Here is a 12904-nt window from a genome sequence, read left to right as displayed (position 1 = left end):
TACCCGAGAAGAGACACAGAAGTTAGCTTCAGACCAGGTCCCGTAGGACTCCAGGGCTGTTTGAAAGTTGAATAAAAGGGGAGGAGCAGAAAAGGAGACCAGGAAGGAACAGCTGGGGCCATGGGCAGCTGAGGAGCGTATGCTGTCCACAGAGGCCACAGGAGGACTACTTCAGTGAGGAGGCAGCTATCAGCTGTATCAGTGATGTTGAAGGGGGCTCAGCCACTGGGGACCATTTTGGCTAATGAAGGGCATTGACAACCTCAGAAGGAGCTCTTTCCCTGGAAACGTAGAGGCAGAAAACAGTTTAGGAGGGAATGAGGAGTGAACAAAAAATGAGTAATAGAGAAAATGCCCAGATATTTTATAATAAATTTAGCTATGAGGTAGAAAAGAGAGAATTATAACCAGCAGGAGATACAAAGTGCAGAAAGGGGGGTTGTTTTGTTTTAGGGTTTTTTTGCGTTTTTTTTGTTTTTTTTTTTTTTTCAACGTTTTTTATTTATTTTTGGGACAGAGAGAGACAGAGCATGAACGGGGGAGGGGCAGAGAGAGAGGGAGACACAGCATCGGAAACAGGCTCCAGGCTCCGAGCCATCAGCCCAGAGCCTGATGCGGGGCTCGAACTCACGGACCGTGAGATCGTGACCTGGCTGAAGTCGGGCGCTTAACCGACTGCGCCACCCAGGCGCCCCTTGCGTTTTTTTTTTAAGATAAATGTTCTGGAGTATGTTTAATCTCTGGCAAAGAAGGATAGTTTGAAGATATAAGAGAGAGAAGGGATAATCTGCAGTGTAAGTTTCTTGAAAAGACAGTGTTGACATAAAGAGAAAGTGGAAATCCCACTGAAATCAAATAACAGAGAGGTTGGGCTACTGAGCAAATAAGCTGTAAGGGCACTTGTCAGAGGATGGGATATTTTAGTCATTTCAGAAAGGACAGGTATTCAGTACTCCAGATGTGGCTGCAGAAGTAGGTGACCCAAGTGAGGTGGAGGAGAAAAGGTGCTAGAAATAAAGAGGTAACTTGAATGTTGAAGGGGTTGTCCACGTGGACAGTGTACCCTATCTAGAGCTGAGGTATAGAGTTAACGATTTTGAGATAGGCCGCCGAATCCTTTCATGAATGAGAGATAGTGTTCAGTAAATGATGGCAGCAAAGGGTAGAATTAGGGGATAACTGGGCTTCATGAGGCCCAAAAGAATGGAAATTTTTACAAAAGTGAGAGAGAATGATCTGAAACCTGCATCAGGGACCAGAGGATACCAGAGCTCGTAGTGTAAGGAATATTAGAGTGGATGTCTCCATCGAGAGGCCTGCTGAGATAATGGTGTGCTCCAAGGACAGCCGTGTTCTAGTTAAAGCAAGGAAGTGGAGAGCAGCATTTCCACAAAAGGTTGAAAGTGTACAAGAGTTTGTTGGCCATAAAGCCCTCATTCCTGGGGAACCACCAGAGTTCTGGAGTAGAAAGAGAAAAGGCAGGGCGGGGAGTGGGAGGGAACTGCAGAGCAGTAGGGGAGTCACAGAATGGGGCAGACTGAGTGATGAGAGGCTCATGACTTACAGGGGTCATGTAGCCCTGATCCTTGTGAATCTCCTGGATAAATGTGTATTTTTAAGCCACATGCCAAAGGGTTACTGAGTGAAGGAAGACTAAGGTGGTCTGTGGTGCAGTCTGCTGACCAGCCCTGAGGCATTTGATGGTTAGATAGACCTGATCTTCCCCCCCACCCAAAGAAGTGCTTTCTGGGGCACCTGGGTGGCTCAGTCGGTTAAGCGTCCGACTTCAGCTCAGGTCATGATCTCGCGGTTCGTGGGTTCGAGCCCCACGTCAGGCTCTGTGCCGACAGCTCGGAGCCTGGAGCCTGCCTCGGATTCTGTGTCTCCCTCTCTCTCTGTTCCTCCCCTGCTCGCTCGCTCTCTCTCAAAAATAAAGATTTAAAAAAAAATTTTTTTTCTTTAAAAAGTGCTTTCTTCCCACGTTCCCTCTCTCCCTTTCTTCCCAATCCTGCAGTTTCCTTCTCCTTCCCTTAAAAAAGTCTTTCTTAGCCCTTGTTTCTCTTCTAATTCTTTCTTTGGCCTTAGACATCCCAAGGCCACAGATGGCATTCGTGGCTAAGAAGGGCTGCTGACCCTTATTAGATAAAAGCGTTCATCACAGTATAAGGAATGAGTGTGAAAAAGAAGTGCTGTGTCAGGCTTCATGCCGTGAAGTTTAGGAAGTGATTGCTCTAGCTACCAGTAAACAGCACGGCCTCTATGAAACTGAGTCATTGAGCCCATCAAACCCAAACACCTGTTCGTTTTATGGCACCTTTCCTAGATACACAGGAGAGAGATCACGGCAGTTACATTTGCTGTCCTGTTGGGACGGGAATATCGGTGTACAAATGCTGTTTATTATGCTCTGACTTCTTCCTGTCTTACCTCGGTACTGATGAACACACGAATTAATTGAAGCATCTCATAAAAAGTTGTCAGATTACAGAATTCACTAAAGTTAACTTTTCTTTTGTCACAGATGCGTCAATACTTGTATTCCCTTTTTATTAAACACAGTGACTGAATGAATATTGGACCTGATAGGCTTGCAGGTTTTGCTTCTTGCCACATTTACTTTTGCTTCTCACTGCCTTTTCGGTCACCATTTGTGTCTGCCACTTCTGCCTTCTGCTGCCCGTCCCCTTTTCTGACTGTTGTCACATTTCTGCCCTACTGTCTGCCACCTTCTCTTTGAAGCATCTGCCTATTGTTTTTTCAGACTCCCTGCATCTGAAACTATCCTACTGAACAGTCACATCATCAATTGTGAAGTTGAGGGAGTATTCATATATAAAATAAAGATGACTCTATGTAAATAATTACGGCATTATTTTGAAATTTTGTTAAGTATTACATCAAACTATTGCTAAACCTAGGGATTTTTTATTTTATTGTGGATTATCAAATCTCTGGCCTTTATTACACAAGACTGAGAAGTAAATTTTTTATTTCATTGAAGTTTTTGTATTACCTGAAATGTTTACTTCACTCTTAAGTATTCATGTCAAGACTTTCAGAGCAGGCAGTATATCATACATAGTGCTTAATCATGTAGCTGGTCTTAGATAAGAGATATTTGACAAACAAAAATAGTATTAAATAACATGACCTGTTTTCTACTGGTATTTCGCAATATGAGGAATCCTTCTGATGGACCATAGAAACAAACTGAATCGGTGTTCCCTTTAGTGGATGCACTTAAGTTAAAGACTGTATCTACCCTAACGGCTTTGTGACAGTATTCCTAAATGACCCTTGGAACCTACTGGGCATTTCACAAAGTAAACAAAATTCCCCTTGCAAGTTCTGACAACTGCCAGGCATTTTGGATGGTGAAGTAGGCTTCCTGGCAGAACATATGCCCCACGTGGCATGTTCCCTGTGTTCTAAGTTTGGAGAGGTTTCATACAAAGCATTTTTGTCAGTGGAAACCCTGTCCCTATGATAGGCAAGGTTTTTATGTCATGCGAAGTTTCTACCCAGGAGAAAATACACTACATGGGTATTAGCCACAGCGAAACAGCAGCCTTCCCACCGTCCTGCACAGGTGCACAACCGTTTCAGCTTCTCAAACGTTTGAGTGTCTAATAATTGGCCTCCTTCTTAAAAAAAAAAAAAAAAAAAAAAAAAGACATATTTATCCTGCCCCATTCCCATTTAAATTTTAACTCATTAGATCTGGAATCTGGTCCAGAAATCTGCATCCTTAACAAGTAAATTTATTGATAATAGAGATGTCTTTACACAGCCTCTTTGTAGAGAAAACAAAAATAACTATATTTCTACATTCAGACTCCCAGAGTATTTTAGCGATATCATGTGTGAAACTGTATGTGTAGAATTCTGTTGTTTGTTTTCTTCTCCCTTCTTTTCTTTTTTTTCTTTTTTGAGAGGGAGAGAGAGCCTGCGTGAGCAGGGAAGGAGCAGATGGAGACAGAGAGAATCTTAAGCAGGCTCCATACCCAACACAGCCTGACACCTGACATGGGGCTTGATCCCATGATTGTAAGATCATGACCTGAGCCGAAATCAAGTATCAGACACTTAACCAGCTGACTGAGCCACGCAGGCACCCATCTTTTCTTTTCTTTTCTTTTTTTTCTTTTTTTTGAGTTTTTGTTCAGTTGATTCAAGGATGAGTTGTGAAGTCTATCTTACACTTTCTTAATATAATTAAACATCTGGATGGGAAAAAACTGATTCCAGAATTCTGGCTGGTCCTAAAATAATTTGGTGAATATAATCCGCAAGCAATTATATTTCAATATACTTACCTAAATACTTTTATATAAGATACTTTTATATGAACATTAACTGATAATTTTAGAAGGCATTCATTTATTTTTGTTAGAAAATGTCATGAGTAAGTATAATTATGGTCACAAAAAGCAATTTATATTCACTGGCCAAGTTAGCATTTGTACTTCTGAACTGTTAGTGAGTCTTGTGTTAAAGTTAGCAATAGCTTACAAACATCAAGCACATAATAGAGACTTCTAAGATACAAATTATAAATTATCTTTATGAAATTACTGTTCTGAAAAACTTAACACTTTGTGGGGTATACACGTCATTAAAATGTGGAAAGGACACTGTTCATGAGGTAAGGACTTTTGGTTTATTCGCTACTGTATCCCCAGCATCTAGAACAATGCCTGGTATGTTAACAGGTACTGAGTATGTAGGTGGATAGTGGGATGGATAGACTGATGGATGGACAGACAGATGGACATAAATGGTTGAATAGTATTTACATATAATATCCCTAAAAGCCTTTGGATATAACAAAATTCATAACTTTTTTTAAAAAAATGGTTTTTTTTGAGACAGAGAGTGAGTGAGCAAGCATGAGCAGGGGAGGGGCAGAAAGAGAGGAGGACAGAGGAGGATCTGAAGTGGGCTCTGTGCTGACTACAGAGAGCCCAGTGCGGGGCTCAAACTCATGTACTGTGAGATCATGACCTGAGCCAAAGTCGGATGCTTAACCAACTAAGCCACCCAGGAGCACCCAAATTTTTTACTTTTTTGCAGTTGCTAACCTATGTCTTTGAAATCCTTATGCAAAGTAGTTAAAGGGACAGAATGATATTTTGGTGGCCTAGTGCACTTGTAAGCTTTCCCACAGCATAGGTGGTGTTTCCATTGAACTTTATTGTAATATGTGAATGCTTGAAGAACCCAGCATTTGCTCCAGACATGTGCTTGAGAAACACTCCTACTTCATGAGACCAATCAGACCAGCTGTGTAACTGCACTAAATTATATCTGCCACTACCAACATGGGTTTTTAGCATGGTGAACAGGTGCAGACAGAAATAAAACAATATTAACTGATCTTACTCAGCAGAAACTACTATGGACAGCACAGGTGCACTCAAAGAATTAGTTCTCTTTTAAAAAGAAACGTCCAGAGTAAAAGTACTCAATGTCAGGCAATACCAAGACAGAAATGACTTTCTTTGTACTGAATATTCAGGTTATTTGCAAGTAACAAGCCCACCATGGAAACCTAAAGAAAAAAAATGTATTATTTGTCACCATAACCATGTTGTAATCCTAGTTGGTCATATTACTGATTAGAGAACATAGTTCTTTTTCGTGGGTGGTGGGGGTTGGCTAAGTAGTGTAAATTTGTCTTCTTTAAAGTGGTGTTTTTCAGTCAGATGAAATCTTCAAAACATCTCTAATCTTCAGATTGACTCTTGCATGTAGAATGTTTTAAAGATTGCAAAAATCAATCCATCTAATAACTGAAAGATGAAAATAAAATCTGTGCTCTGTTTGGACGTGATTGTCTCACCTCTCCCAAAGCTGAAACCCCTCATCTGTGGCAGACAGCACAGGCTAGGCATCCATTTGGCCCTCGGGCAGGAAGAGGCCTGCAGGTGCAGTAGCACGCCGCACTAGAGTACTCACGTTCAGAGAGCCCGTTCGCTTGGATAAGCACAGTGCTGATCGTACTGTGGAGCGAACAAGTTACAAAGGTCCCAGAATTACAGGTCTTCCTCCAGCCCCCTAAATCTCTTGTCCATCTGTAAGAAATAAGGGTAGGAAAGAAGGAAAAATCTATTCAGAATCAAGTGGAATGGCACACGGTGAAAAGCAATGCTGTCCTCCCTTCTCCCTTCTTTGTCTTACCACAGTGATCAGTTTCTGTTGTTCGTTGTAAAGGTCACCTCTATGACTTCTGGTAACACACATAGATTTTCTTACTTAAAATACTAGCTGGAGACCGTAGACAGTATATGCTCTCTCCTCACTTTACAATATGCGGAAATTAGCGCATCTCTTCCTCTTTCATGTTTCTTCTCTGTTCCACATCCTAATTTCTGTTACAGTATCATGCACCTTTTATTACCTAATTGTAGATATGTCTTCCATATCAAAGAAAGTCAGTAAATAGTGAACAATATTTTCACTGTGGAACCAGGTAGAGTGATTGAAGACATGTGGAAAGGAATATAATTCTAATCCTGTAGATTTAAAATTTGCTTTTCAAAGAAAAACCTTCCAAGCACCCCAGTCTAATGAAACTTCGAACTTTTTTCTAGAAATCTTCCTTAATTTCTGTGTCAACTTCATCTGGCACCAATATCCATGTAATCATTGTAATATTCTTTTTTTCACTGTGCTATACTGCTTCAAGAAATTTTAGCAGGATGAGTGTGTAAATGGCAAATTTCAAAAAATGACTTCAGTTTGACTTCACTATAGAGTGATAAGTGACTGACATCACCCTTTGATGTAAGACATGATTGCAAATGTTTCACATAAACTAGTGTGTATGTATTTCACATATATGGAATACATATAATACATGTAAAATCTCTAAAGATATGCCCTGTGTGTTGACATAAAGTAGTCTCTAAACATGAATATTCTCTCTAATGTTTGATGAGATATAAGACTGAGTGCATTCATCATCTCCACTGTTTGACTTTTTTCTGATGTTCTTCAGGACCCAGCAGCCACTTTAGCCCTTAATTCTACTAATGGAGCAAACCATGACCATGAGAATCCATAGATATTGCAGAGAAAAAGTGGGAGATGAATGTGGAGAGATTACGTAAATAGAATATAGAGGGGCTCAAGGGAGAAAGGCAAGACTGATGACAAAGGAATATAATACAAAGCAATAATAACTCTCCAGTCATAGAACACTAGTTTTATTTATATTAAATCAAGTGCAAGTAGCACGTTGCTGCTGTACGAGGGAGATCTCCTGTCTGTTCTCCTTCCTTTCCTACCTTCCCTAAATAAGGATTCTCAGCAACAGGAAATGGATGTGAAGGGAATGGACTAAAGCCAACCACTGCATATGTTCTACACCATACTGTAGAATTTTACCTGTTCCCACCTCTTTCCCCAGTAATAAGACTTCAGACAATGAAAAGCAGTATTTCACTCTAAGAATGACTTGGTGAGATATTTAATCACATTCTTGAGGGGAAGGGTTGATCAAAGTGTAAGTCAGATACTCCTTGGTTACTTTATTATTAGAATTCTTACAGGGCACCTGGGTGGCTCAGTCGATTAAGTGTCCGAGTTCAGCTCAGGTCATGATCTCACAGTTCACAAGTTCAAGCCACGCCTCAGGCTTTGCTGATACCTCGGAGCCGGATTCTGTGTCTCCCTGTCTCCCTGCCCCTCTCCTCACACTATCTCTCAAAAATCAACATCAAAAAGAAAAAAAAAAAAAGAATTCTTTCAATCTAGTGAATATATGATAAAGAAACAAAAGTGAGTTTTCCATCGTTTTAACACATGTAACAAATTTTAATTCAAACTTTAGGTTCTCAGAATTTTAAAACAGGAACTTAAGACTATAGGGCTTCCTTACTCCATTGAATTTTAACTCTGTGATGAAAATAAGCCAGTTGCACCTACTTAGAGTAGATAAGAGGTACATGACATTTCTGATCTTTAGTTATGCTACTAGACAACTTCTAAGCCAGACTTCATAAGAAATAGTCTTTGTTGGCCTTTGGTGCAAATGGGTATCTGCTATGTTTTCATTGCCTTGACATCCTACCCAAAGTCTAGAACTTTTAACTTTGCAGTTTATTTTCCAGAAAGTGAAAGTCCTCCTGTATATGTAGTTTAGAGACCTTATTTGATTTTGTTGATCAAATTACAAGCAAGGGAGCAAAGATTTTCATAAAGAACATTTTGTGATTCTTGTGCTGTAAAGAAGAAAAATTCCATCCTTTTTCTTCATTAACTGTTATAATACTCTTGGCTGCTTATCTCATGAGTGGAACACCAGGAAAGGTACTGACTTGATCTGACTGGTGGTACTTTGTATGTCTCCCATCCTGGCTCTCCAGTTGATCTTAGAACTAGTGCCTTAGGGAGAGCAACCACGAAGATAAGGTCAAGGGAAGGCAGGGGACAGACGATGTATCTTTACTCCAAAGCTGGGCCTTCGTCACTAATGTTTCAGAAACTTGATCAAAGCCAAGCATTGATCACAAAGTCAGGTTTGGTGGATATGTATCTGGAAAAACCGAAGAGACTATCAAGAAAGAATGGTAATGAGAAAAGGGACAAAAATTTCAGAAGAGGACAAAGGTGCTTATAATTAAATGCAACTTTATCAACCTAATATATTAAGTGATCTAGTAGTCTTGCGGGATTTCTCTCTCCATGTACCCTCCTCAAGAATACATATTCCAACCTATCTTTGCATCTGTATATTTACTGATATAGCTAAAAAAAAAAAAAAAAAGTAATAAGCCAAGTTAGATTGAGGCTGCCATTTTACCTGGCTTGAGAATATTCATACTTTGTTAACACCTTGCGTAAGGATAGATTGGTGTCCACATTGCCTCATCCTTATCTCTTTTGTGCCTCTTCTGTGATCCCCTCCAGGCTTGCCTGTCATATAACCCATCCCCTTCTTTTTGTTTTTACCTTTTTTAACAGATTTATTTTCTGTAGCTGTGGCAACATTGAATAGTCTTCTCAGAAACTGACAGATTTGAGCCAAAGTTCGTTTATGCATTTGAGACAGAAACTATAAAAAGAGTAGTAGAGGGTCGACTGGGTGGCTCAGTCGGGTAAGCATCCGACTTTGTCTCAGGTCATGATCCAGTCATGGGTTTGAGCTCTGCAGCAGTCTCTGTGCTGATAGCTCAGAGCCTGGAGCCTGCTTCGGATTCTGTCTCCCTCTCTCTCTGCCCCTTCCCCACTCATTCTTTGTCTGTCCCTCTCTCTCAAAAATAATCATTTTAAATAAATAAACAAATAAATAAGTAGTAGAATATGTGTAGTACTCATTAAGACAGTATAATAAAACATTCACTTAAATTGCACCCAGGCCAAACTAGCAGTATAAACCATCTTTTTTGTTTTCCTCTGTATTCTGTAACTTGCATTAGACTGTATATTTGGGAGAGTAACAGAGTGTATCTTTTGATCTTTGTATATCCAGTGCCTAATATAGTTCTTGGAATTTTTGTTGAATAAATAAATGAATGATTTGAATAATCAATATGAACTGACTTTAAATGTTGGAGGGACTTGAGTTATGAGGAAAATGCAGAAGAAAGTCTGCCCTGTCTCTTTGTTCACTTCCATTGACTTTGCTCTAAGAACAACCATGGTCTTTTCGGTATTATTTTGGGACTCTTGCTTTTTCATTTAGAAGTAAAAAGCACAAGCAGGAAAGAGAAGAAAAGTTCATGAATCAGGGCATAATGTAGTGGGAATCTGAGATTCTAAAGATTGAAAATAAAAGCCTACTGGGGTCGCCAACTTTATTAACCTCTCCTGTAGCTCCTGATAGTTTGGTTAAAAAAAAAAAATTTTTTTTTTAGTGTTTATCACCCTATATAATGAAATGGTACCACCCTCCAGTTGCAGGCTTCTTTTAAGACCAGTTCCAGTGATTTTATTACCTAGTATCTAATACAGAATCCACCTAGAGCCTGCTTTGTGCTAGATCAAATCCCCCCTGTCTTTCTTGACTGCTCTTGTCTGAGTCTCTAGCTAGTATAGGTGGGAAAGCCAGAGATTAATCACAAGATTTGATTTGCCTATTGTTGATCATTCTGAACCAATAAAAACTACATTGGGAGTTTTAAATTGTATTCTAACCCCCTTTTAATTTTATTTTATTTATTCATTTTTTTACTCAGCATATTTGGGATTGAAAAGCCTATATGTAATTTTTTTTTTTTTTTTTTTTTTTTGCATTAAATAAGCTGACTGAGTGTATACGGTTTACAAAGGATGATGCCAGGCTCTAGGTGATATAAAAGTAAATGCCATTTGGTCCTTGTCTTCAAACAGTATATTGACTGATACTGACAAGTGTCCTATACTCTGAGATATGATATAATATCATATGAAGTCATATTATATAGAACCATGACAATGGCACCTGGCTGGTAAGCATGTGACTCATAATCTCAAGGTCATTAGTTCAAGCCCCACATTGTGCATGGAGTCTACTTAAAATAAAAAATAAAAAAAGAACCATGGCAGGGCAATTAATTAATTGAGGAAAAAGCTGCTCTTCTCCAAATAAAATCTCTCATCTTTCCCTTATGAAAGACTAAGTAAATGTCAAGATAGAAGAATCTAATAAAAGAATAAATCAAAGAACACCTCGTTTTTAAATCCAGTGGTCATTCATCAAACATTTGTGAGTTACTGTAACTAATGTGTATTAATATAGCACTTTTGCTGACATTAGTGCATTTAACACAACTGTGAACTACATACAGAGAGGTTGGAAAACATTTACAACATAAATTTAGCATGTACAATATATGAGAGGTCGTACAAATCAGTAAGAAATGAAAACTTAGTTTTTTTTTAATTGGCAAAGGATATGAGTACAGTTCACAGAAGAGGAGTTCTAAATAGCCAATTAATGATATTCAAATTCACCCTTGGGAAATGTAGACTAAATAAAAATTTGACCCCTCATCTCACCTATCAGACTGGCAAAAAATTAAATTTTAACAAGCGTGCAAAGAAGGAAGTATTTTTACCTGTTGGTTGTTAAAACTTACAGCATTTTTAGAGGGCAATTTGATATACCAAAATCTACCGAAATCCAAGTATCTAATTAAAGTTCTTCGAGCCTCTGACCAACAATTAATTCTACTTTGAAGTGCCTATCCAACAAAGTACTTGCACATGTACCCAAAGCTGTAAGCACAAGGATCATTAAAGTACTGTTTATAATAGCCAGAAAGAATGCATTAAATGTGAAGCCTAATGTGTACTGAACAAGAAGCCTAAATGTATACTGATAAGCAAATGTTTAATAAATTGTTGTACCCTAAATATTGTGCAGCCATTGAGGTCAGGTAAATATAAAGGTCCTACGTGAATAGATTGCTAAGATACAATGTTAAGTGAAAATGCCATTTTATAAAACATATTTACAAATATTTTGGAGTATGTATGCATTTTTATCTAGGCTTCTGAAATGCCTAAGTCTAAATTATCTAAAATGTGCCTGTGATAAATCTAGTAGGTAAGATAGAAACCAGATCCTTATCTAACTTCTATTCAGTTTTTCTCCTACAGTTTATTGCGTTTCTCTGTTAACTTTTTAGCTCAGTAATCCTTCATTGTTCATAGTATTTTCTTTTCATTTAGCAACAAATTAGGAATTGTTATTGAAATAAACTCAACATATCCTCTTGTGACTTGAGGCAACATTTTCAATGACCATTTATGATAAATGTCTTCAAGTAGTCTAAAACATGAATCTTTCATCTTGACAGAAACTACCTTAACATATTGGCCTCACGTAAGGATTTTGCATTTATTGGATTTGGGTTTTTTTCATTATGCAGGACCTGCATGCTCAAACCAAAACCTGCCAATATATGTGGGCCACCCACTTCTTCCTCTATTGTTCTCATTCTCAGTAGCCATTTTCTATCCATCTGGAAGGAAAGGGTATTAAGGTAGTCTCACTTCCCATGTAGTTTTTTGCCAAGCAGAGTTTTGGATTTCTTGGACTTCCTTATTATTCTTCTTTAATAGTGGAAGTAACTGGACTAGGACCAAATGGTTCCAAGCTGTGACATTTGCAAGGGCTCATTGAGAGCTACCACCGAACTGGCCAAACTTTGATCAAAGCGAATGTTCTGGTCTTTTCCTTCAGAGAGTTAGCACTCCGGTTTAGAATGTTGCTTATAGAAGATTATTATGTTTTCTTTTGAACTTTTCATAAAAAGCAGCTTAATAGATGGAAGGTTTTATAGTTATCATGATATTTCACTTGAAAATATTTTTGAACACGAGACCTTGCAAGGATATGGATTTTTCTGTCTAAGCTCGTTAAACACTCGCTTTATGCTGATTTCCTGTTTTCTCATATTTGAGATAATTTTGCTCTTGTTTAAGACAGTTTTTAGACTGAAACAGATCCCTTCTATTTTTTAACCCTTCGAGTATAATTGACAATCTGCAAACTTTTAAGTATAATTGAAAATCTGCATATGTAGACTTGGGATTTTAATACTAGAATTTTAAAACTTCTATAATTCTGTCTTGCTGACTTAAAAATGCTATGCCTTTCTTTCTTGATCTGTTCATATATTTTACCTTTAAGTGTCTCTGTGTAAAAGCGGTGAGTAGAGTCGGTTTACTCTTTTTGGTTAGCTCTGAGCCCTTGTGGGATTATCTGTGTCATTATAGTGCTCATATGTAATGTCTTAGAAAGATAATAAGGTATTGAGTGCTCTTTGCCAGGTTTGAGTTCAATGTTATACATGTATTTTCTCATGTAACCATCACAGCAATCTTTGGAAGTAGGTAAAATTATTCCTGCTTGACAGATGATGAAACTATGGCTCAGAAAGGGTAGTCTGTATAACTAGCGAGATGCAGAACT

General features: G+C 38.4%; 1 protein-coding gene across 5 annotated transcripts in view; it reads left to right on the top strand.

Moving 5' to 3' along the window:
- SHPRH (SNF2 histone linker PHD RING helicase) overlaps positions 1 to 12904 on the top strand; it is a 97218-nt gene that overhangs the window by 71206 nt on the left and 13108 nt on the right. The gene's annotated exons all lie outside the window — the stretch shown is intronic.

The sequence above is a fragment of the Felis catus genome, chromosome B2 (genome assembly GCF_018350175.1).
Source record: "Felis catus isolate Fca126 chromosome B2, F.catus_Fca126_mat1.0, whole genome shotgun sequence".
Classification (NCBI taxonomy): domain Eukaryota; kingdom Metazoa; phylum Chordata; class Mammalia; order Carnivora; family Felidae; genus Felis; species Felis catus.
The sequence above is the reverse complement of the archived record's forward strand: the minus strand, read 5'-3'. Positions and strand labels throughout refer to the sequence as shown.